We start from the raw sequence: 27,324 nt of genomic DNA on the forward strand, positions 1-27,324 counted from the left end.
TGTTCTCTCTTTTCAGCTATGTGACAGCCTCAAAAAGCATACTCCTGTGTAAGGGTCTGCAGCGAATCACAGCCAGCCACCAGAGAGAAGCAGATGTACCCACAGGACATGTGATAGAGTTGATGGACTGTCACGCCTTGGTCTTAGTATTTTGTGTTTTCTTTCTTTATTTGGTCAGGCCAGGGTGTGACATGGGTTATTGTGGTGTGTTTTTTGTCTTGGGGTTTTGTGGGGTGTCTAATTAGTCTATGGCTGCCTGAGGCGGTTCTCAATCAGAGTCAGGTGATTATCGTTGTCTCTGATTGGGAGCCATATTTAGGCAGCCATATTCTGTGAGTGTTTTCGTGGGTGATTGTTCCTGTCTTTGTGTTTGCACCAGATAGGGCTGTTTCGGTTTTTCACTTTTCATATTTTTGTAGTTTCCGTTTGTATTGTTTTTTCCTTCATTAAAATATTATCATGAATCATCATCACGCTGCATTTTGGTCCGATCCTTATTCTACCTCTTCGTCAGAGGAGGAGATAGAAGAACGCCGTTACAGAATCACCCACCACAAATGGACCAAGCAACGTGGTAACAGGCAACAGCGGCAGCAGGAGCAGCGCGACAAGAATTTCTGGACTTGGGAGGAAATCCTCGACGGGAGAGGACCCTGGGCTAAACCAGGGGAGTGTAGCCGCACCAAGGTGCAGCAAGAGAGGGACTGGACATGGGAGGACAAACTGGACGGTGAAGGACCTTGGGCTCAGCCTGGAGAATATCGCCGCCCCAAGGAAGAACTGGAGGTGGAAAAAGCGGAGAGGCGCTGGTATGAGGAGGCAGCACGGCGACGCGGATGGAAGCCTGAGAGTCAGTCCCAAAAATGTATTGGGGGGGGGGGCTCACAGGGAGTATGGCTATGCCAGGTAACGGCGTTCTTCTATGTTCATCAATGGACAGAAAGTTCCACATAATGGAATATAATCACATGCTATCAGAAACCGCTGTACTTGACCCTAGATTTAAGAAGTTAGCCTTCAGTGATGCCAGAGCGATTGATGAGGCTCTTCAAATAATAACCTCAGCTGCAGGGAGGGACAGGCCCAGCAGTCAGCTGGTTCAGGCACCAGGAAGAAGAGGGATCCGATGGAGCAGAAGCACCAGCAGTAGTGCCACAAACGTCTGCTGTTTGACGAGAGAGCAACTGGGGATGCAGCACGAAGGAATCCCTCAGCAGATGCCATAATGGAGGTCCGATCCTATTTGGAGGAGCTGCAGATCCTCTGAGCTGGTGGAAGAACAAGGCCTCTTTGTACCCAAGGCTTACTAAAGTAATGACAGGGAGACTCTGCATAGTGGCCACATCCGTTCCCTCTGAGAGGGTCTTCTCGAAAACGGGACAAACAATTACTGAGAGAAGAAACCGCACCGGCCCCTCGAAAGTGAGGCAGCTTGCATTTCTGAATGCAAATCTCTCATAAAAGGCACAATATGGTCAGCGTTGCTGTGTGCTGCTGGTTATAGCATGGCAATAAAGAGGAGAGAGAAAAGAGGGACCAGTTTAAGGTTTTAAATGGGATGCTGCAGTGTGTCAAATGAACCTTCCTCTACTTCCCTCTCCCGTGGGTCTATACCCCCATCCTAGCCAATGTATGTAGCTAGAATCCCTCCAGTCTACACACATTCTTGACATAGCTAGCTAAGCTAACCCTACCCCAAACACCTGTCAACTAGCGACAGAACATGCCATTGCAGGAATGCCAGATGTAGCTCGTTTCGTCGATGTTGTTGCTGTAACGTTAGTTGTTCTCGTGATGTAACGTTACTACAGCGAGCTAACGGTGAACCAACTTGTCGCCTTGACGGAACCTACACACATGAGCGTCAAAATCACCCAGGAATGTGGCTAGTTTAGCTGTGATCATCTTGACATGTGGTGGACCACAAATAAACCAGTAAAAAATAAATACATCGGTTCCGCTAAAGTTGATGCACATGCTCACTTCATCTAATATTCAGAAGACATGATAATATGACGTTTGTCCCAAAAGAACATTGAAGTAGCATATCGCAGCCAGATAGCTACTAGAACGTTAGCGATGGCTAGCATGATGTGTCTCGCTTGCAAACGAGCAAACTACTGTGGCAGACTCAATAGTAAGAACACATGTAACAAGGATTACATATGTACTTACGTCACCAGTCGATCAAATTAAGCGTTCATATAGCAAGGCTGTCTTTGTTCCATATCTGAGATTATTGTTAGCAGAAATCCTGAAACCATAGACTTTTCTTCTCACTTCTGTTTACATCGAGAATTAACGCCGATGAAGCGGAGCATTATGGGAATTATAGTATTTTGTACTGGAAACAGATTTATTATTGTTACAACTGTGTGTGTGTGTGTGTGTGTGTGTGTGTGTGTGTGTGTGTGTGTGTGTGTGTGTGTGTGTAGTGTGTGTGTGATTGTAATCAGGGCTGATAAAAAAAAGTGTGAATAAAACATTTGTCCGTCAGAATTGACTGACAATGTAGTGGTGTGACATTTATCCTCTCCTAACAGAGCACTCTCCTGTCACAACCTGCCTCTGACCTCTCAAGGCAGAGGCAGAGGGACTGCATTGTTGGCTGTCCATCACACACAAACACTCACACAAAATCAGAGACAGAGAGAAAGAGAGAGAGAGAGGGAGGGAGAAGGAGAGATTAATGGATGCTTATGGTCATGTCTTGGCTGGCATTTGCATAGATGAATGACTTGTCCGGTCACTTTGTCTCTCTGGTGCGTTGAGGCCCTATTGTCACCACAAAAGAGCAATGGGTCCCTGCGGAACCCTCAGCAGCCAATCAAAAGCCAAGCTCTCATTAGCAGGCATCCTTTGTGGGTGACTAGAGCAGATTAATTACCTTTGACTAACAGAGCTCCATTTCTCTTTTCTCTCAATTTTAACGATAAATAACCCTTTGGGTTATTTAGTAATAAACACATAATTTAATAATCACAAATCCTTTCATTCTCTTTGAAGCTTTGATTTCAATTCAATGACCAAATAGCCCAAAATATTTGGCATCATAACTTAATTGACACGATAAGCATATTTTTCTTGTCCAACAAAAATGATAAAGGAGAACAATTCAATGTGTTCAATTGTATTATATGTAATATAATTTTAAAAAACAGAATAATTTCCTTATATTTCCTTTGATTATTTCTTATCTCTAGAATAGGCTTTGAGTCTGCTGCGGTCACTGGCCACTGGCTAAGGTACATTACCAAGACACTGGAACAGAGGAGAGTATCAGAGGAGAAGCTGGTGTCTATCCAGCTAGAGAGTTAACGAGAGAAAAGGGGGGTGATTTGGAGCCAGCGGGCACCGGGGCTGCCAGTTCTGTGATTGACAGTCCAGGCGGCTGTCAGCTCTCCTAGGCATCACCGCCGTCTAGCCTGTCTACTGTCAGGCCTTTGTTCCGGCCCACTGTGCCACACATGCATATATATATGAGCACACACACATGCAAATGACCACACACACACACACACACACACACACACACACACACACACACACACACACACACACACACACACACACACACACACAAACACACACACACACACACACACACACACACACACACACACACACACACACACACACACACACACACACACACACACACAAAAGTTCATTTCTGTCCCTGTACTTTGCCCCAGCTGTCAGAAACTTAGTTAAATAACGAATCTGCCCCTCTCTTGCCTCTGTGGAGAGGCTGAAGAGGAGGTCAGACTAACCTAATGTAAAATGAGTAACGCTGCTTGTTTAGCGAGTACCACTTTCTCCCAATTTGGCCCATATCTGGCGCAAGCTGGTAAAAGCTGGCTATTCGCTGTCACAAGTGGGGACACTTCAAGCTGAGGAGTAAGGTTCACACATCCACATGTGCTACATTCACCCCTCAAAATTACTCACCGGCGACCCCAGCACAACTGTAGATCTGGGTCACGGCACCACTGTAAAAGACGTCACACTGCTTGCTTAGTGATTACCACTTCCTCCCAATTCGGCCCATACTGGCACGAACTCCAGACCTCTGCCTTGCTAGCACACGTGACCGCCCTCCTCAAGCATCTTAGCCGAACGTGCCACCTCAGAAGCCAGCTAATGAGGTGACGCAAGCGGGACACCTAAGGGAGTAAGTTTCACTCAACCACATGTGCTACACTAACATAGCAGGCGTATATGAAATGCCTGAACGGGATGCCACACATTCTGGTCCTAAAGGGGGGGGTAGAGAGAGAAGCCGCTCTGCATCGCTATAGCCATGCTCACCTTCCCAGGCAGCCTTAGTCAAGCCACATGGGGTAACATCTCATGGGGTGCATAGAACATCCAGCCATGCCTAGTGCCCATCCCCCTCTGCATTAGCATAGAATCTGGCCAATGCCAGGCCTTAACATAGAAATAGATAGGGTGCACTCAATATGGCCACCGGTCCACCCATCATAAAACATTGATTTGATTTGAATGGGAATGTCCAATCTAATCCTTATATTTCTATATTCACCAGCCCTCATCGAAGTTGAATACAGAATGTATTATTTCCATGTACATCATTTTTTTCTCACGTCAAATAAAGCCAGCGATCACATGTCCCAGCTATTAAAACATGACTTCCAGGTGCCAGTATGTTAATTATTCACATTTAAATGCATTTGATATCCCAACAGGTGTTAACAAATGTATGCTGCACATCACCCCGGCATGATGCTCGACTGAAGTCACATCACAGGCTGCTACACAAGGTGTCCTCTACAAACACAGAGGGTAAAGAAAGGTGAACAAAGACTGAGGTTGAAAAAAAAGAGGAGGTGATGTGTAAGTGGGGAGACGGGGGGGGGGGCAGTGAATGCAGTAAATAATAGAGGGGGGTAGGTATATACTGTATCAGTATGAAGTATGAAGAATAGAAGAAAAGATGGAGGAAATGACAAGAAAGTGAGTAGAATGGCATAGAAACACAGCAAAAGACACACACACACACTTGAAATCACACACCTTTTGCATTACAACCAAGGCTTTTAGTGAGGTTATAGGAGGCAATGCAAAAAGGACTGAAGAAGGCAAAAGGGCATTCTTTGCATTTCTGAATCTGATCAACTTCAAGGTGTATTGAGAATGCTTAGCAGAATAATTTACACTTCTTTTGTTCATAATGGTTTGTCCAAATCCAAGAACAAAACAAATATTGACTTGAGGGCGGCAATAGCCTTTGCATAAAACAATCATTAGCATTAGGCGATACCTTTCACCATTCATCAGGGCCAACCTTCATTTGTAATCATTTATAAGATAACATTCCATTAATTAAGTTTAAAATTCCAACCTCCCAATCAAAATGATCCCATATCTAGCATTTGACTCCAGTTTCAAAGGTTGGCAATACTATCTAAAGAGCATTTGAAATATTTCACCCTGATTACAAAAGCTATCGGGCTTTTGTCTAAATGACAGAATCTGCAAATATAATTAGCACAGGAAGAAATACAGCAAGATAGCGGAAGAGCTGTCATCTCCTTCTGCTATTGTTTTCCAGCGCGCGTCCTCCAACTGAACTTCACCGTTAGCTCTTTAATTGGTTTCAGGAAATAGGTTGCAATAAAAAGTCATGACCTTGATCTTTCCTTTCGATAAATTCTTCTTTTTTTTTGCCTGGTACATGCAAATAGGAGGTTGGTTGGGGTGGAAAGTAAACAGACACAGATTGTTTCATTTTATTTTGTGTTTAGTGGCTGATTAGAAGCCTAATTAAATACACTGTTAAAGAGTTCCCAGGCACACAGAGGAGACTCTGACCCTGCAACTTCTCATAGACCCCAGAGATCCACTAAACAAAGAGATTATTAAATGCACCCCGGAATAAAGAGCATGTACTCAGAGTCTTTAACAAACAACCATTAGACCTTTGTTATAATCAGATCCTGTTCTTCATTTACTTTTCACCTAACAGCTGAACATTAATGGGGGTATAAAGGGAAAGGAGGCCGACCAAACATTAGCTCATTAGGTTGGTGATATACTGTATATCAACTTGGCACTGTTCCAGCGGACGGCAGGGTCAACACACGCACAGTCAAATGTCATGCCAAGAACAGGAAGGTGAGTCAAATGGGCTTGTAATGTAAATCCAATAGAATTAATTAGATTCATTTTATGACCAAATGGTGAAAACAAAAGAGATTTGACAAATAGCTCACATCATCACTGATTCGGTCAGCGATGATGAGCTCCCCACATCGTCTCGCCACCCCTCCCACTTTCCTTTCAGTTCAGAAATTCAGTGTACCAGGGCATCTCCCATCCTCCCAATTCATCTATGGAGTGGACAGAATGGCATTCTTGTCTAGTCATTCTATTTCTATGAGCTAGGCCTACAGTAAACACCAGTCCTGGTGCAAGAGAACTCTCTCACCTCTCAAGGTCTCGGGGATGCTCTTATACTGTAAAGCAGAGCAGCCTTGACGCAGTGCGTCGTCGACTCGTCGCTATGACAGCCTCAGACACAGAGGGCACACGTTACACCACAAAACTCACAGCAGGCGCTTAGCTACTCACAGTGAACTAACACACCACACACTCCTGGAGGTTCTCTCATCCAAAAGGTTAACATGGCTGTGCAGAGGGGATTATGTTTGTCATCCTATCTATATCTCTGGACTCACTCTAGCTGGTAGTGGAGGGCAGTGGTCAGAGGAAGGGTATTAGCCAGGTAAATAAGTCATGTAATGCCAAAACATTGTTGCTATGTAACGGTACATTGGTGACAGGTAATACTGAAGATTCACAGTCATATCCAAATATGTTAGTGATTATCTAAAGGAAGATACATGTTTGTCCAAACAGGCCATAATACAACGACGGTGGCCAGTTCCTATGAAGTCCATATTCCTCCTCCTCCAGCTGTGAGGGCTATTTCAGATGCCACCTGTCCACCCGTCCTCTCCTCACTGCCTCTGTCCACCGCACCGCTGACAACAATACACCTCTCTTCCCTCCTCTGCCCTCCTCCTCCTCCCTCTCAACAGGCTTCTGCGGAATTTATTCAAATATTTTGACATTTCGCCTCTCCTCACTTCCCGAGCAGAAATGATTTGTGACAGACGGAGATGGGGCTTTGTCTGAAGAGCTTCCTCTAACGCCCACCCAAGGGCTCTTTTTCCCCGATTTTTCCCCCCTCTTTTACAAAGGCCAGTTCTCTCCTCCTTTCTTCTCCACCTGCTCCTCCTGTCAGCTGTTGCAGCCGATGAAAGCAAAGCTCTACTCCTGGTTTTCTCCATGTGCCGCTCTACTGCCGTCAACAAACTGTGTGAAATTGCAGTTGCTGACATAGTTTTATGTGCTATTAGCTCAGTGGGCACCTGCGATCCTGACACTATGTATAACAACAATGTAAGGGTGTAAAAGTACTGTAACCTGGCAGGCCAAATACTTTAGCACACCCCCTTAAGGTGTCACGCCTTCACTACACAGCAAATTATCCTGTGTTAAGTCAACACTGAGAGTGTTACATTTAACACTGAGTATTAAATTAACACACTGCTTAGTTTAAAGCCTTATTTGCATATATCCCAGTGTTCTGCCTTTCGAGTGAAATGTAGAGTTACCACCAATGACAGTATTTTTTAGTGACGGAGACATGCTTGTTGTGTTCATCCATTTTCAGTCCTGTGGACTTCACCAAGTGTGATCCTAAGCGAATATGTTAATATTAAAATGAAATGTTTTAACACGATACATATTGGTTTAGTTTAGAAAATGTCAGTTATATTTGAGTTACATTAATTCATCAATCAATGTACAAACAAAAAACATAGATATTGAAACAAACATTTTAAAAAATCAAGCTGCAATAGTGCATGCTGGGAATTATGATAATGCCAGGTGTGGCTTTGGTTCAACTCTGGTATAAACACCAACACTGGGGTTCTTTTAGTTATCCATTCTTGTGTAGTTATCCATTGTACTCAATTTCATTAAAAGTAGTTTATTCTACAAGCAAAATCTAAATGTTGAACCAGTCAGAGTAGTCTCCAGCAGAATACGTTGCTATTGTACTATTGTACTACATAAGTAGTGGGAGATGAAGTACATTTCTGCAAAATCAAAAGGAGGATGTTGTGTCCACTGAAGGAAGCAGCTCAGATAACAAGCGATGTAGAGTACACTGCTGTAGACTGTTCTGCTCTGACAACACAGCCTTTATTTGAATAATGCTGCTTATTAGCTTATGGAGAGGTTTTTTTTCTGCTCCTGTCTGTCCCTGGTCACTTTGCTCCGCCACAATAGACAAACAAGGCAACTGAGCGGGAATGTTGTCATCCATCAACACAGAGAGAGAGGGAGAGGGAGAGAGAGAGAGAGAGAGAGAGAGAGAGAGAGGCATGAAGCAGTGCAAGACAAGTGCATTTCTGTCTTGTTATTTCTTCACCAATAATACGACTTCTCTACCCTTCACATTCGTTCTCCCCTATCTGAAACCTTGGTCCCCACACAGCTTGAAACATGAACTCCAGTACATTTTAAACCAGGAATATTACCAAACTGCACAGCTAGCAAGTGAATGTTGCTCAGTGTCACATATGACACCACACACGCATGCAAGCCAGTCTATACCAAAGACTCCAGCAACCCTAGTCATAGACTGTTCTCTCTGCTACCTCACGGCAAGCAGTACCGGAGTGCCAAGTCAAGGTCCAAAAGGCTTCTTAACAGCTTCTACCGCCAAGCCATAAGACGCCTGAACAGCTAATCAAAGGGCTACCCAGACCCCTCTTTAACGCTGCTGCTACTCAATGTTTATAATCTATGCGTAGTCACTTTAACTCTACCAACATGTGCATATTACCTCAATTACCTCGACTGACCGGTACCCCCGCACATTGACTCTGTACCGGTACCCCGGTATATAGCCTCCACATTGACTTTGTACCGGTACCCCCTGTATATAGCCTCTACATTGACTCTGTACCGGTACTCCCTGTATATAGCCTCGACATTGACTCTGTACTGGTACCCCCTGTATATAGCCTCCACATTGACTCTGTACCGGTATCTCCTGTATATAGCCTCCACGTTGACTCTGTACCGGTACCTCCTGTATATAGCCTCCACGTTGACTCTGTACCGGTACCCCCTGTATATAGCCTCCACATTGACTCTGTACCGGTACCCCCTGTATATAGCCTCCACATTGACTCTGTACCGGTACCCCCTGTATATAGCCTCAACATTGACTCTGTACCGGTACTCCCTGTATAAAGCCTCCACATTGACTCTGTACCGGTACCCCCTGTATATAGCCTCCACATTGACTCTGTACCGGTACCCCCTGTATATAGCCTCCACATTGACTCTGTACCGGTACCCCCTGTATATAGCCTCCACATTGACTCTGTTCCGGTACCCCCCTGTATATAGCCTCCACATTGACTCTGTACCGGTACCCCCTGTATATAGCCTACACATTGACTCTGTACCGGCACCCCCTGTATATAGCCTCCACATTGACTCTGTACTGGTATCTCCTGTATATAGCCTCCACATTGACTCTGTACCGGTATCTCCTGTATATAGCCTCCACATTGACTCTGTACCGGTACCCCCTGTATAAAGCCTCCACATTGACTCTGTACCAGTACTCCTGTATATAGCCTCCACATTGACTCTGTACTAGTACACCCTGTATATAGCCTCCACATTGACTATGTACTGGTACTCCCTGTATATAGCCTCCACATTGACTCTGTACCGGTACACCCTGTATATAGCCTCCACATTGACTCTGTACCGGTACCCCTGTATATAGCCTCCACATTGACTCTGTACCGGTACACCCTGTATATAGAACAGGGCTCCGGGCAGCCGGCCCCCTGGAGGAAAACTCGCCTCCCATGCGGACCTGGCATCCTTTCACTCCCTCCTCTCTACATTTTCCTCCTCTGTCTCTGCTGCTAAAGCCACTTTCTACCATTCTAAATTCCAAGCATCTGCCTCTAACCCTAGGAAGCTCTTTGCCACCTTCTCCTCCCTCCTGAATCCTCCCCCCCCCCTCCTCCCTCTCTGCAGATGACTTCCAACCATTTTGAAAAGAAGGTCGATGACATCCGATCCTCGTTTGCTAAGTCAAACGACACCCTGGTTCTGCTCACACTGCCCTACCCTATGCTCTGACCTCTTTCTCCCCTCTCTCCTCCAGATGAAATCTGCGTCTTGTGACCCCCTGCCCAACAACCTGCCCGACTCTGACCCTATCCCTCCTCTCTTCTCCAGACCATTTCCGGAGACCTTCTCCCTTACCTTACCTCGCTCATCAACTCATCCCTGACCGCTGGCTATAGTCCCTCCCGTCTTCAAGAGAGCGAGAGTTGCACCCCTTCTGAAAAAACCTACATCGATCCCTCCGATGTCAACAACTACAGACCAGTATCCCCTCTATTTTCTCTCCAAAACTCTTGAGCGTGCCGTCCCCCTTGGCCAGCTCTCCACGCTATCTCTCTGTAGAATGACCTTCTTGATCCAAATCAGTCTTTCAAGACTAGTCATTCAACTGAGACTACTCTTCTCTGTATCACGGAGCGCTCCGCACTCTAAAGCTAACTCTCTCTCCTCTGCTCTCATCCTTCTAGACCTATCGGCTGCCTTCGATACTGTGAACCATCAGATCCTCCTCTCCACCCTCTCCGAGTTGGGCATCTCCGGCGCCTCCACGCATTGACTCTGTCCTACCTGACAGGTCCTCCTACCAGGTGGCGTGGCGAGAATCTGTCTCCTCATAACGCGCTCTCACCACTGGTGTCCCCCAGGGCTCTGTTCTAGGCCCACATCTCTTATTCTCGCTATACACCAAGTCACTTGGCTCTGTCATAACCTCACATGGTCTCTCCTATCATTGCTATGCAGACGACACACAATTAATCTTCTCCTTTCCCCCTTCTGATGACCAGGTGGCGAATCGCATCTCTGCATGTCTGGCAGACATATCAGTGTGGATGACGGATCACCACCTCAAGCTGAACCTCAGCAAGACGGAGCTCCTCTTCCTCCCGGGGACTCTGCCCGTTCCATGATCTAGCCATCACGGTTGACAACTCCATTGTGTCCTCCTCCCAGAGCGCTAAGAACCTTGGCGTGATCCTGGACAACACCCTGACGTTCTCAACTAACATCACAGGACGGTGTCCCGTTCCTGTAGGTTCATGCTCTACAACATCCGTACCAGTACGACCCTGCCTCACACAGGAAGCTGCGCAGGTCCCCTAATCCAGGCACTTGTCATCTCCCGTCTTGATTACTGCACATTGACTATGTTGGCTGGGCTCCCTGCCTGTGCCATTAAACCCCTACAACTCATCCAGACTCTGCCGCAGCCCCTGGTGTTCATACCTTCCCAAGTTCTCTCACGTCACCCCCTGCTCCTCCGCTCTCTCCACTGGCTTCCAGTTGAAGCTCGCATCCGCTACAAGACCATGGTGCTAGCCTCCACGGAGCTGTGAGGGGAACGGTACCTCAGTACCTCCAGGCTCTGATCAGGCCCTACACCCAAACAAGGGCACTGCGTTCATCCACCTCTGGCCTGCTCGCCTCCCTACCACTGAGGAAGTACAGTTCCCAGCCCAGTCAAAACTGTTCACTGCTCTGGCCCCCAATGGTGGAACAAACTCCACATCACGACGCCAGGACAGCGGAGTCAATCACCACCTTCCGGAGACACCTGAAACCCCACCTCTTCAAGGAATACCTAGGATAGGGTAAGTAAGGGTCTGTAATCCTTCTCACCCCCCTTCTCCCCCACAAGATTTAGATGCAAGTGGCTGTTCCACTGGTTGTCATAAGGTGTATGCACCAATTTGTAAGTCGCTCTGGATAAGAGCGTCTGCTAAATGACTTAAATGTAAATGTAAATATAGCCTCCACATTGACTCTGTACCGGTACCCCCTGTATATAGCCTCCACATTGACTCTGTACCGGTACCCCCTGTATATAGCCTCCACATTGACTCTGTACCGGTACCCCCTGTATATAGCCTCCACATTGACTCTGTACCGATACCCCTTGTATATAGCCTCCACATTGACTCTGTACCGGTACCCCCTGTATAAAGCCTCCACATTGACTCTGTACCGGTACCCCCTGGATATAGCCTCCACATTGACTCTGTACCGGTACCCCCTGTATATAGCCTCCACATTGTCTCTGTACCGGTACCCCCTGTATATAGCCTCCACATTGACTCTGTACCAGTACCCCTTGTATGTAGCCTCCATATTGACTCTGTACCAGTACTCCCTGTATATAGCCTCCACATTGACTCTGTACCGGTACCCCCTGTATAAAGCCTCCACATTGACTCTGTACCGGTACCCCCTGTATATAGCCTCCACATTGACTCTGTACCGATACCCCCTGTATATAGCCTCCACATTGACTCTGTACCGGTACCCCATGTATATAGCCTCCACATTGACTCTGTACCGGTACCCCCCTATATATAGCCTCCACATTGACTCTGTACCGGTACCCCCTGTATATAGCCTCCACATTGACTCTGTACCGGTACCCCCTGTATATAGCCTCCACATTGACTCTGTACCGGCACCCCCTGTATATAGCCTCCACATTGACTCTGTACCGGTACCCCCTGTATATAGCCTCAACATTGACTCTGTACCGTAATACCCTGTATATAGTCTCCACATTGGCTCTGTACCGGTATCTCCTGTATATAGCCTCCACATTGACTCTGTACCGGTACCCCCTGTATATAGCCTCCACATTGACTCTGTACTGGTACCCCCTGTATATAGCCTCCACATTGACTCTGTACCATAATACCCTGTATATAGTCTCCACATTGACTCTGTTCCGGTACCCCCTGTATATAGCCTCCACATTGACTCTGTACTAGTACACCCTGTATATAGCCTCCACATTGACTATGTACTGGTACTCCCTGTATATAGCCTCCACATTGACTCTCTACCGGTACCCCCTGTATATAGCCTCCACATTGACTCTGTACCGGTACCCCCTGTATATAGCCTACACATTGACTCTGTACCGGCACCCCCTGTATATAGCCTCCACATTGACTCTGTACTGGTATCTCCTGTATATAGCCTCCACATTGACTCTGTACCGGTATCTCCTGTATATAGCCTCCACATTGACTCTGTACCGGTACCCCTGTATATAGCCTCCACATTGACTATGTACTGGTACTCCTGTATATAGCCTCCACATTGACTCTGTACCGGTACCCCCTGTATATAGCCTCCACATTGACTCTGTACTGGTACCCCTGTATATAGCCTCCACATTGACTCTGTTGACCTGTACACCCTGTATATAGCCTCCACATTGACTCTGTACCGGTACCCCTGTATATAGCCTCCACATTGACTCTGTACCGGTACACCCTGTATATAGCCTCCACATTGACTCTGTACTGGTACCCCTGTATATAGCCCCACATTGACTCTGTACCGGTATAGCCTCCACATTGACTCTGTACCGGTACCCCCTGTATATAGCCTCCACATTGACTCTGTACAGATACCCCTTGTATATAGCCTCCACATTGACTCTGTACCGGTACGCCCTGTATAAAGCCTCCACATTGACTCTGTACCGGTACCCCCCTGTATATAGCCTCCACATTGACTCTGTACCGGTACCCCCTGTATATAGCCTCCACATTGTCTCTGTACCGGTACCCCCTGTATATAGCATCCACCATGACTCTGTACCAGTACCCCCTGTATATAGCCTCCACATTGACTCTGTACCAGTACCCCTTGTATGTAGCCTCCATATTGACTCTGTACCAGTACTCCCTGTATATAGCCTCCACATTGACTCTGTACCGGTACCCCCTGTATAAAGCCTCCACATTGACTCTGTACCGGTACCCCCTGTATATAGCCTCCACATTGACTCTGTACCGATACCCCCTGTATATAGCCTCCACATTGACTCTGTACCGGTACCCCATGTATATAGCCTCCACATTGACTCTGTACCGGTACCCCCCTATATATAGCCTCCACATTGACTCTGTACCGGTACCCCCTGTATATAGCCTCCACATTGACTCTGTACCGGTACCCCCTGTATATAGCCTCCACATTGACTCTGTACCGGCACCCCCTGTATATAGCCTCCACATTGACTCTGTACCGGTACCCCCTGTATATAGCCTCAACATTGACTCTGTACCGTAATACCCTGTATATAGTCTCCACATTGGCTCTGTTCCGGTATCTCCTGTATATAGCCTCCACATTGACTCTGTACCGGTACCCCCTGTATATAGCCTCCACATTGACTCTGTACTGGTACCCCCTGTATATAGCCTCCACATTGACTCTGTACCATAATACCCTGTATATAGTCTCCACATTGACTCTGTTCCGGTACCCCCTGTATATAGCCTCCACATTGACTCTGTACTAGTACACCCTGTATATAGCCTCCACATTGACTATGTACTGGTACTCCCTGTATATAGCCTCCACATTGACTCTCTACCGGTACCCCCTGTATATAGCCTCCACATTGACTCTGTACCGGTACCCCCTGTATATAGCCTCCACATTGACTCTGTACCGGTACCCCCTGTATATAGCCTCCACATTGACTCTGTACCGGTATCTCCTGTATATAGCCTCCACATTGACTCTGTACCGGTACCTCCTGTATATAGCCTCCACATTGACTCTGTACCGGTACCCCCTGTATATAGCCTCCACATTGACTCTGTACCGGTACCCCCTGTATATAGCCTCCACATTGACTCTGTACCGGTATCTCCTGTATATAGCCTCCACGTTGACTCTGTACCGGTACCTCCTGTATATAGCCTCCACATTGACTCTGTACCGGTACCCCCTGTATATAGCCTCCACATTGACTCTGTACCGGTACCCCCTGTATATAGCCTCCACATTGACTCTGTACCGGTACCCCCTGTATATAGCCTCCACATTGACTCTGTACCGGTACCCCCTGTATATAGCCTCCACATTGACTCTGTACCGGTACCCCCTGTATATAGCCTCCACATTGACTCTGTACCAGCACCCCCTGTATATAGCCTCCACATTGACTCTGTACCGGTACCCCCTGTATATAGCCTACACATTGACTCTGTACCGGCACCCCCTGTATATAGCCTCCACATTGACTCTGTACTGGTATCTCCTGTATATAGCCTCCACATTGACTCTGTACCGGTATCTCCTGTATATAGCCTCCACATTGACTCTGTACCGGTACCCCCTGTATATAGCCTCCACATTGACTCTGTACCAGTACTCCCTGTATATAGCCTCCACATTGACTCTGTACTAGTACACCCTGTATATAGCCTCCACATTGACTATGTACTGGTACTCCCTGTATATAGCCTCCACATTGACTCTGTACCGGTACCCCCTGTATATAGCCTCCACATTGACTCTGTACTGGTACCCCTGTATATAGCCTCCACATTGACTCTGTACCGGTACACCCTGTATATAGCCTCCACATTGACTCTGTACCGGTACCCCCTGTATATAGCCTCCACATTGACTCTGTACCGGTACACCCTGTATATAGCCTCCACATTGACTCTGTACTGGTACCCCCTGTATATAGCCTCCACATTGACTCTGTACCGGTACCCCCTGTATATAGCCTCCACATTGACTCTGTACCGGTACCCCCTGTATATAGCCTCCACATTGACTCTGTACCGATACCCCTTGTATATAGCCTCCACATTGACTCTGTACCGGTACCCCCTGTATAAAGCCTCCACATTGACTCTGTACCGGTACCCCCTGGATATAGCCTCCACATTGACTCTGTACCGGTACCCCCTGTATATAGCCTCCACATTGACTCTGTACCGGTACCCCCTGTATATAGCCTCCACCATGACTCTGTACCGGTACCCCCTGTATATAGCCTCCACATTGACTCTGTACCAGTACCCCTTGTATGTAGCCTCCATATTGACTCTGTACCAGTACTCCTGTATATAGCCTCCACATTGACTCTGTACCGGTACCCCCTGTATATAGCCTCCACATTGACTCTGTACCGATACCCCCTGTATATAGCCTCCACATTGACTCTGTACCGGTACCCCATGTATATAGCCTCCACATTGACTCTGTACCGGTACCCCCTATATATAGAATCCACATTGACTCTGTACCGGTACCCCCTGTATATAGCCTCCACATTGACTCTGTACCGGTACCCCCTGTATATAGCCTCCACATTGACTCTGTACCGGCACCCCCTGTATATAGCCTCCACATTGACTCTGTACCGGTACCCCCTGTATATAGCCTCAACATTGACTCTGTACCGTAATACCCTGTATATAGTCTCCACATTGGCTCTGTACCGGTATCTCCTGTATATAGCCTCCACATTGACTCTGTACCGGTACCCCCTGTATATAGCCTCCACATTGACTCTGTACTGGTACCCCCTGTATATAGCCTCCACATTGACTCTGTACCATAATACCCTGTATATAGTCTCCACATTGACTCTGTTCCGGTACCCCCTGTATATAGCCTCCACATTGACTCTGTACTAGTACACCCTGTATATAGCCTCCACATTGACTATGTACTGGTACTCCCTGTATATAGCCTCCACATTGACTCTCTACCGGTACCCCTGTATATAGCCTCCACATTGACTCTGTACCGGTACCCCCTGTATATAGCCTCCACATTGACTCTGTACCGGCACCCCTGTATATAGCCTCCACATTGACTCTGTACCGGTATCTCCTGTATATAGCCTCCACGTTGACTCTGTACCGGTACCTCCTGTATATAGCCTCCACATTGACTCTGTACCGGTACCCCTGTATATAGCCTCCACATTGACTCTGTACCGGTACCCCTGTATATAGCCTCCACATTGACTCTGTACCTGTACCCCCTGTATATAGCCTCCACATTGACTCTGTACCGGTACCCCCTGTATATAGCCTCAACATTGACTCTGTACCGGTACTCCTGTATATAGCCTCCACATTGACTCTGTACCGGTACCCCCTGTATATAGCCTCCACATTGACTCTGTACCGGTACCCCCTGTATATAGCCTCCACATTGACTCTGTACCGGTACCCCCTGTATATAGCCTCCACATTGACTCTGTACCGGTACCCCCTGTATATAGCCTCCACATTGACTCTGTACCGGTACCCCCTGTATATAGCCTCCACATTGACTCTGTACCGGCACCCCCTGTATATAGCCTCCACATTGACTCTGTACTGGTATCTCCTGTATATAGCCTCCACATTGACTCTGTACCGGTATCTCCTGTATATAGCCTCCACATTGACTCTGTACCGGTACCCCTGTATATAGCCTCCACATTGACTCTGTACCAGTACTCCTGTATATAGCCTCCACATTGACTCTGTACTAGTACACCCTGTATATAGCCTCCACATTGACTCTGTACCGGTACCCCCTGTATATAGCCTCCACATTGACTCTGTACTGGTACCCCCTGTATATAGCCTCCACATTGACTCTGTACCGATACCCCTTGTATATAGCCTCCACATTGACTCTGTACCGGTACCCCCTGTATAAAGCCTCCACATTGACTCTGTACCGGTACCCCCTGGATATAGCCTCCACATTGACTCTGTACCGGTACCCCCTGTATATAGCCTCCACATTGTCTCTGTACCGGTACCCCCTGTATATAGCCTCCACCATGACTCTGTACCGGTACCCACTGTATATAGCCTCCACATTGACTCTGTACCAGTACCCCTTGTATGTAGCCTCCATATTGACTCTGTACCAGTACTCCCTGTATATAGCCTCCACATTGACTCTGTAACCGTACCCCCTGTATAAAGCCTCCACATTGACTCTGTACCGGTACCCCCCTGTATATAGCCTCCACATTGACTCTGTACCGATACCCCCTGTATATAGCCTCCACATTGACTCTGTACCGGTACCCCATGTATATAGCCTCCACATTGACTCTGTACCGGTACCCCCCTATATATAGCCTCCACATTGACTCTGTACCGGTACCCCCTGTATATAGCCTCCACATTGACTCTGTACCGGTACCCCCTGTATATAGCCTCCACATTGACTCTGTACCGGCACCCCCTGTATATAGCCTCCACATTGACTCTGTACCGGTACCCCCTGTATATAGCCTCAACATTGACTCTGTACCGTAATACCCTGTATATAGTCTCCACATTGGCTCTGTTCCGGTATCTCCTGTATATAGCCTCCACATTGACTCTGTACCGGTACCCCCTGTATATAGCCTCCACATTGACTCTGTACTGGTACCCCTGTATATAGCCTCCACATTGACTCTGTACCATAATACCCTGTATATAGTCTCCACATTGACTCTGTTCCGGTACCCCTGTATATAGCCTCCACATTGACTCTGTACTAGTACACCCTGTATATAGCCTCCACATTGACTATGTACTGGTACTCCCTGAATATAGCCTCCACATTGACTCTCTACCGGTACCCCTGTATATAGCCCCCACATTGACTCTGTACCCGGTACCCCCTGTATATAGCCTCCACATTGACTCTGTACCGGCACCCCCTGTATATAGCCTCCACATTGACTCTGTACCGGTATCTCCTGTATATAGCCTCCACGTTGACTCTGTACCGGTACCTCCTGTATATAGCCTCCACATTGACTCTGTACCGGTACCCCCTGTATATAGCCTCCACATTGACTCTGTACCGGTACCCCCTGTATATAGCCTCCACATTGACTCTGTACCGGTACCCCCTGTATATAGCCTCCACATTGACTCTGTACCGGTACCCCCTGTATATAGCCTCACATTGACTCTGTACCGGTACTCCCTGTATAAAGCCTCCACATTGACTCTGTACCGGTACCCCCTGTATATAGCCTCCACATTGACTCTGTACCGGTACCCCCTGTATATAGCCTCCACATTGACTCTGTACCGGTACCCCCTGTATATAGCCTCCACATTGACTCTGTACCGGTACCCCCTGTATATAGCCTCCACATTGACTCTGTACCGGTACCCCCTGTATATAGCCTCCACATTGACTCTGTACCGGCACCCCCTGTATATAGCCTCCACATTGACTCTGTACTGGTATCTCCTGTATATAGCCTCCACATTGACTCTGTACCGGTATCTCCTGTATATAGCCTCCACATTGACTCTGTACCGGTACCCCCTGTATATAGCCTCCACATTGACTCTGTACCAGTACTCCCTGTATATAGCCTCCACATTGACTCTGTACTAGTACACCCTGTATATAGCCTCCACATTGACTATGTACTGGTACTCCCTGTATATAGCCTCCACATTGACTCTGTACCGGTACCCCCTGTATATAGCCTCCACATTGACTCTGTACTGGTACCCCCTGTATATAGCCTCCACATTGACTCTGTACCGGTACCCCCTGTATATAGCCTCCACATTGACTCTGTACCGATACCCCTTGTATATAGCCTCCACATTGACTCTGTACCGGTACCCCCTGTATAAAGCCTCCACATTGACTCTGTACCGGTACCCCCTGTATAAAGCCTCCACATTGACTCTGTACCGGTACCCCCTGGATATAGCCTCCACATTGACTCTGTACCGGTACCCCCTGTATATAGCCTCCACATTGTCTCTGTACCGGTACCCCCTGTATATAGCCTCCACCATGACTCTGTACCGGTACCCCCTGTATATAGCCTCCACATTGACTCTGTACCAGTACCCCTTGTATGTAGCCTCCATATTGACTCTGTACCAGTACTCCCTGTATATAGCCTCCACATTGACTCTGTACCGGTACCCCCTGTATAAAGCCTCCACATTGACTCTGTACCGGTACCCCCCTGTATATAGCCTCCACATTGACTCTGTACCGATACCCCCTGTATATAGCCTCCACATTGACTCTGTACCGGTACCCCCTGTATATAGCCTCCACATTGACTCTGTACCGGTACCCCCTATATATAGCCTCCACATTGACTCTGTACCGGTACCCCCTGTATATAGCCTCCACATTGACTCTGTACCGGTACCCCCTGTATATAGCCTCCACATTGACTCTGTACCGGCACCCCCTGTATATAGCCTCCACATTGACTCTGTACCGGTACCCCCTGTATATAGCCTCAACATTGACTCTGTACCGTAATACCCTGTATATAGTCTCCACATTGGCTCTGTACCGGTATCTCCTGTATATAGCCTCCACATTGACTCTGTACCGGTACCCCCTGTATATAGCCTCCACATTGACTCTGTACTGGTACCCCCTGTATATAGCCTCCACATTGACTCTGTACCGGTACCCCCTGTATATAGCCTCAACATTGACTCTGTACCGTAATACCCTGTATATAGTCTCCACATTGACTCTGTACCATAATACCCTGTATATAGTCTCCACATTGACTCTGTTCCGGTACCCCCTGTATATAGCCTCCACATTGACTCTGTACTAGTACACCCTGTATATAGCCTCCACATTGACTCTGTACCAGTACCCCCTGTATATAGCCTCCACATTGACTCTGTACTGGTACCCCCTGTATATAGCCTCCACATTGACTCTGTACTGGTACCCCCTGTATATAGCCTCCACATTGACTCTGTACCAGTATCTCCTGTATATAGCCTCCACATTGACTCTGTACTGGTACCCCCTGTATATAGCCTCCACGTTGACTCTGTACCGGTATCTCCTGTATATAGCCTCCACATTGACTCTGTACCAGTACCCCCTGTATATAGCCTCCACATTGACTCTCTACCGGTACCCCCTGTATATAGCCTCCACATTGACTCTGTACCGGTACCCCCTGTATATAGCCTCCACATTGACTCTGTACCGGTATCTCCTGTATATAGCCTCCACATTGACTCTGTACCGGTACCCCCTGTATATAGCCTCCACATTGACTCTGTACCGGTACCCCCTGTATATGGCCTCCACATTGACTCTGTACCGGTACCCCTGGATATAGCCTCCACATTGACTCTGTACCGGTACCCCCTGTATATAGCCTCCACCATGACTCTGTACCGGTACCCCCTGTATATAGCCTCCACATTGACTCTGTACCGTAATACCCTGTATATAGCCTCCACATTGACTCTGTACCGGTACCCCCTGTATATAGCCTCCACATTGACTCTGTACCGTAATACCCTGTATATAGCCTCCACATTGACTCTGTACCGGTACCCCCTGTATATAGCCTCCACATTGACTTTGTACTGGTACCCCCTGTATAAAGCCTCACTTGTTATTTTACTGCTGCTGTTTAATTCTTTGTTACTTCAATTTTCTACCTATCTATTTTTTACTTAAAAATTATTTAAATTTTTTCTTAACTCTTCAAGCATTGTTGGTTAAGGGCTTGCAAGTACGTATTTCACTGTAAGGTTCACCTGTTGTATTTGACGTATGTGACAAATAATATTTGATTTGATTTGACTCAACATGGAAAAGTGATTGGATTTGCCAAAGTCATCAATGTCAGGGAATGTTATCTTTTTGTTACCCAAATTCTTACCTAAATCCAATGGCACGGTGAAATGTTTTATTGAGTTCACATTGAATTCACATTAGTTGACAACTCAACCAAATGTAAATCAAAACTAGACGTTGAACTGACATCTTTGCCCAAACACATTACAGTTTTGTGGTGAATTTTAAAATCTCTTAGTACAAAACTGTATAAACTGGTAACTATTGTAACTCAGAAAATCTTATATTCAAAACCTTGTATTTTGTTTGAAAACATCTTACCACACAACCACTGATCCAGTTTACTGTGAAATACCATGGGAACATTGATTTAATCCCCAAAACCATTGATCCAGTTTGCTGTGAAATACCATGAGAACATTGTTTAATCACCAAAACCATTGATCCAGTTTGCTGTGAAATACCATGAGAACATTGATTTAATCACCAAAACCATTGATCCAGTTTACTGTGAAATACCAAGAGAACATTGATTTAATCACCAAAACACAACATAGATGTTCTTACAACCAGTTAATTCAATAGCAAAAAAAGATGCTGTCACGACTCCGACCGAAGGACACTCGGGTGGCGCTCGGAGTCGCCGGCCTACTAGCTGCCACTGATTATTTCATCCCCCTTCTTATGTGTTTATTGAATGCACCTGTTTTGAGTTAGGTAGTTAGTAGTAGGCTTTATTAGTCAGCCGGCTCACCTGGTTCCTTGTGCGGGATTAATTATTGTGACCGTCTGTTTGGTGTACACGTCTATGGGTTTTGTGTTTTCCCATTTTGTGGGTTTTCCCTGGACAATTTAAGTCCCCCTGTTTGGGGCATTTGTTTGTTCTTTACGCCCTGTGTTATCGTGAGGGTTGGCTTATGTTTGCCGTTTCTCTGTACATTAAAATAGCACTCACCTGAACTCTCTGCTTCCTGCGCCTGACTCCTCACCCACTACACTCAGATCGTTACAGAATCCCGCACCTCTGAGGAATGGAGTCAGCAGGAGCAACAGCCACTCCCCTCCCATCGATGGAAGAGAGGGTTCTACATCACACCACCGTTCTCCATCGGATCGGAACGGCGATGGATCTGGTGAGGGAGAGAATAGACCGATGGGAGAGAAGCGGTCTCCTCTCTCCTCCTTCGGCCCCCCTTCCTCAGGATTCCCCATCTCCCGACTCCAGCACCCTCCATCTTACGCTCCCGAGGGTCTATGATGGAGCGGCAGCAGGGTGCCAGGGGTTCTTACTCCAGCTAGAACTGTACCTGGCCACCGTCAGACCCACTCCCTCGGGAGCAGAGAGGGTGAATGTCCTCATCTCCTGCCTCACGGGTCGTGCTCTGGAGTGGGCAAACGCAGTTTGGAATGGCCCAGACTCAGCTAAGGAGCACTAACCCGAGTTTTCTCGCCGCTTCCGCGCCATGTTTGACCACCCTCCAGATGGCCGAGCGGCGGGAGAACGATTATTCCATCTCCGGCAGGAGAAGAGGAGCGCCCAGGATTACGCGTTGGAGTTCTGTACCTTGGCAGCAGGATCCGGGTGGAACGACAGGGCCCTTATCGACCACTACCGGTGTAGTCTCCGGGAGGACGTCCGCAGGGAGCTAGCGTGTCGGGACACCGCGCTTTCCTTGGATGAGCTAATTAACATGTCCATCCGACTGGACAATTTGCTGGCTGCCCGCGGGCGTTCAGAGGGGGTCCTGTGTGTTCCACCACCCAGCACCTCCACTCCTGTTCCGATGGAGTTGGGAGGGGCTTTGCCGAGGGGTACCGGAGGAGGAGGCTCCCTCTGCACCAACTGTGGTCGGAGAGGACACACGGCCGATCGGTGCTGGGGGGGTCTGTCTGGGAGTCAAGATGGCAGGCGGAACATTTCTCGATCACCCCAGGTGAGTCAGCACCAAACTCACCCAGAACCCCTTGTTGGTCACATGTTTGTCTTGATTTTTTTCTTAATTTTCCCCCCTCTTCCCAGCATAGGGCGCTAGTCGATTCAGGCGCAGCTGGGAACTTTATGGATCGCGGACTCGCTATTAAATTAGGTGTTCCGCTTGTGCCGATAGATTCTCCCTTTCCCGTGCACTCCCTAGATAGCCGGCCATTAGGTATTTTGTGGAGACAGGGGGTTCTCCAGGGGTGGTCAGAGGAGTGTTCTGGAAGGTGTCTGGGAGTTTCCGTCGGTGCCACCTCGGTGGAAAGTCCAGACCAGGGTCCCACAGTGTGCATTCCCCCCGAGTATGCCGATTTGGCAATCGCTTTTAGTAAAAAGAAGGCGACTAAATTACCACCACATCGACCGGGAAGGGATTGTGAGATAGATCTCCAGGGTAACGCTGCGCTTCCCAAGAGTCACGTGTACCCATTGTCCCAAGAGGAGACGTTGGCTATGGAGACATATATCACGGAGTCTCTGGGACAGGGGTACATTCAGTCCTCCATTTCACCCGTCTCCTCAAGTTTCGTTTTTGTGAAGAAAAAGGAGGGAGGATTGCGTCCGTGTATTGATTATAGAGGTCTAAATGCCATCACAGTGGGGTTCAGCTACCCACTACCTCTCATTGCTACGGCAGTGGAATCCTTTCAGGGAGCGCAGTTCTTCACAAAATTGGATCTCAGGAGTGCGTATAGCCTGGTGCGAAGGGAGACGAGTGGAAAACCGCATTTAGTACCACATCGGGCCACTATGAGTACTGCGTCATGCCGTATGGGTTAAAAAATGCTCCAGACATTTTTCAATCCTTTGTAGACGATATTCTCAGGGACTTGCACGGGCAGGGAGTGGTTGTTTATATCGATGACATTCTGATCTACTCAGCCACTCACGCCGCGCATGTGTCTCTGGTATGCAAGGTGCTGGAGCATGACCTATACGTCAAGGCTGAGAAGTGTGTGTTCTCCAAACGAGCCGTCTCCTTTCTGGGTTATCGCATTTCCACCTTGGGGGTGGAGATGGAGGGTGACCGCAGTAAGGCCGTGCGTAATTGGCCGACTCCGACCACGGTAAAAGAGGTGCAGCGGTTTTTGGGCTTTGCCAACTACTACCGGAGGTTTATCCGGGGTTTTGGCCAGGTAGCGGCTCCCATTACCTCACTGCTGAAGGGAAGCCCGGTGCGGTTGCGGTGGTCAGCAGAGGCGGACAGAGCTTTCAACAAGTTGAAGGCGCTGTTCACGGATGCTCCCGTGTTGGCGCATCCGGACCCCTCTCTAGCATTCATAGTGGAGGTGGACGCGTCCGAGGCTGGGGTGGGTGCCGTGCTATCACAGCGCTCCGGTACGCCACCAAAACTCCGCCCCTGCGCTTTCTTCTCGAGTAAGCTCAGCCCAGCGGAGCATAACTATGATGTGGGGGACTGGGAGTTGTTAGCGGTGGTCAGGGCTCTGAAGGTGTGGAGACACTGGCTTGAGGGGGCTAAGCACCCCTTTCTCATCTGGACCGACCACCAAAATCTGGAGTATATTCGGGCAGCTAGGAGACTGAACCCGTGTCAGGCAAGGTGGGCCATGTTTTTCACTCGATTCCAGTTCACTTTATCTTATAGACCGGGCTCCCAGAATGTGAAGGCGGACGCACTGTCCCGTCTTTACGACACGGAGGATAGGTCCACCGAACCTACTCCCATCCTTTCGGCCTCAAAGCTGATGGCACCGGTGGTATGGGAGGTGGACTCGGACATAGAGCGGGCGTTACGGGCTGAACCCGCGCCTCCTCAGTGTCCGGCGGGGCGGAGGTACGTGCCACTTGGTGTTCAGGACCAACTGATTCGGTGGGCTCACGTCCTACCCTCCTCGGGTCATCCTGGAGTGAGGAGGACCGTGGGAAGCCTTCGGGGGAGTTATTGGTGGCCTACCTTGGCTAGGGACGTTAAGGTTTATGTCTCCTCCTCTTCGGTATGCGCCCAGAGTAAGGCTCCTAGGCACCTTCCTAGAGGGAAGTTACAACCCCTCCCCGTTCCACAACGGCCATGGTCACATCTATCCGTAGATTTCCTGACCGACCTTCCCCCGTCTCAGGGCAACACCACGGTTCTGGTGATTGTGGATCTGTTCTCTAAGTCCTGCCGTCTCCTCCCGTTGCCCGGTATCCCAACAGCCCTACAGACTGCGGAGGCATTATTCACCCAGGTCTTCCGGCACTACGGGGTGCCGGAGTACATCGTTTCTGATCGGGGCCCCCAGTTCACGTCCCGAGTATGGAGGGCGTTCATGGAGCGTCTGGGGGTCTCAGTCAGCCTGACCTCCGGTTATCACCCCGAAAGTAATGGGCAGGTGGAGAGAGTAAACCAGGAGGTGGGTAGGTTTCTGCGGTCGTACTACCAGGACCGGCCAGGGGAGTGGGCGAGATACATCCCCTGGGCTGAAGTGGCCCAGAACTCACTACGCCACTCCTCTACTAATGTGTCCCCCTTTCAGTGTGTGTTGGGGTACCAGCCGGTCCTGGCACTGTGGCATCTGAGCCAGACCGAGAGTCCTGCGGTGGAGGAATGGGTGCAGCGCTCCAAAGAGACCTAGAGGGCCGTCCAGGAATCCCTTCAACAGGCTAGTGGACGGCAGAAAAGGAGTGCTGACCGCCACCAGGGGACAGGGTGAGGCCCCTCCGTGTTTGTACCAGGGGACAGGGTCTGGCTCCCTTCGACCTGAAACCTGCCCCTCCCCTACAGGACGGTGAGGTGCTGGAGGTCCCTCCTCCCCCTCTGGACATCGAAGGGTCCCCGGCGTATACGATACGGGCCATTCTGGACTCGAGACGCCGGGTGAGGGGCCTGCAGTACCTCGTGGACTGGGAGGGTACGGTCCGGAGGAGAGGTGCTGGGTACCCACCAGGGACATTTTGGATCCGTCAATGTTGAGGGATTTCCATCGCCTCCATCCGGATCGCCCTGCGCCTCGTCCTCCGGGTCAACCTAGAGGCCGGTGTCGAGGGGGGGGGTACTGTCACGACTCCGACCGAAGGACACTCCCCTTCCCGTTCGCGTTCGGGTGGCGCTCGGCGCTCGTCGTCGCCGGCCTACTAGCTGCCACTGATTATTTCCTCCCCCTCCTTATGTGTTTATTGAATGCACCTGTTTTGAGTTAGGTAGTTAGTAGTAGGCTTTATTAGTCAGCCGGCTCGCCTGGTTCCTTGTGCGGGATTAATTATTGTGTTTTCCCATTTTGTGGGTTTTCCCTGGACAGTAAGTCCCCCTGTTTGGGGCATTTGTTTGTTCTTTACGCCCTGTGTTTTTGTGAGGGTTGGCTTATGTTCGCCGTTTCTCTGTACATTAAAATAGCACTCACCTGAACTCTCTGCTTCCTGCGCCTGACTCCTCACCCACTACACTCAGATCGTTACAGATGCAAGATACAGTGGGGCAAAAAAGTATTTAGTCAGCCACCAATTGTGCAAGTTCTCCCACTTAAAAAGATGAGAGAGGCCTGTAATTTTCATCATAGGTACACTTCGACTATGACAGACAAAATTAGAAAAAAAATACAGAAAATCACATCGTAGGATTTTTTATGAATTTATTGGTAAATGATGGTGGAAAATAAGTATTTTGTAGTATTTTGTAGTTGTAGTTTCTATAATAAAACACTCACTCCCTGAACTTGCTTCCCGACTCTCTGCGCACTCGTTATAACACCAGACACGATTAGGACAAGCAGGATGAAATATGAAAACTAACCATGAACCAACTATATTAATTTGGGGACAGGTCGAAAAGCAATTAAACATTTATGGCAATT

At 48.3% G+C, this 27,324-nt stretch overlaps 1 protein-coding gene across 4 annotated transcripts in view; it reads right to left on the reverse strand.

Moving 5' to 3' along the window:
• Positions 1–27,324, reverse strand: part of LOC118367267 (F-box/LRR-repeat protein 4-like) — an 88,594-nt gene that overhangs the window by 16,585 nt on the left and 44,685 nt on the right. For 3 of the 4 annotated variants that reach the window (XM_052494061.1, XM_052494062.1, XM_052494060.1), the window contains exon 1: positions 2,176–2,320. The exons of the other annotated variant lie outside the window; for it this stretch is intronic. The gene's annotated coding sequence lies outside the window, so the exon portion shown is untranslated. Of the gene's footprint in view, positions 1–2,175; positions 2,321–27,324 lie in introns of those variants that run through there. 4 annotated transcript variants of the gene reach the window in all.

The sequence above is a fragment of the Oncorhynchus keta genome, chromosome 34, assembly GCF_023373465.1.
Source record: "Oncorhynchus keta strain PuntledgeMale-10-30-2019 chromosome 34, Oket_V2, whole genome shotgun sequence".
NCBI classification, from domain to species: Eukaryota; Metazoa; Chordata; class Actinopteri; order Salmoniformes; family Salmonidae; genus Oncorhynchus; species Oncorhynchus keta.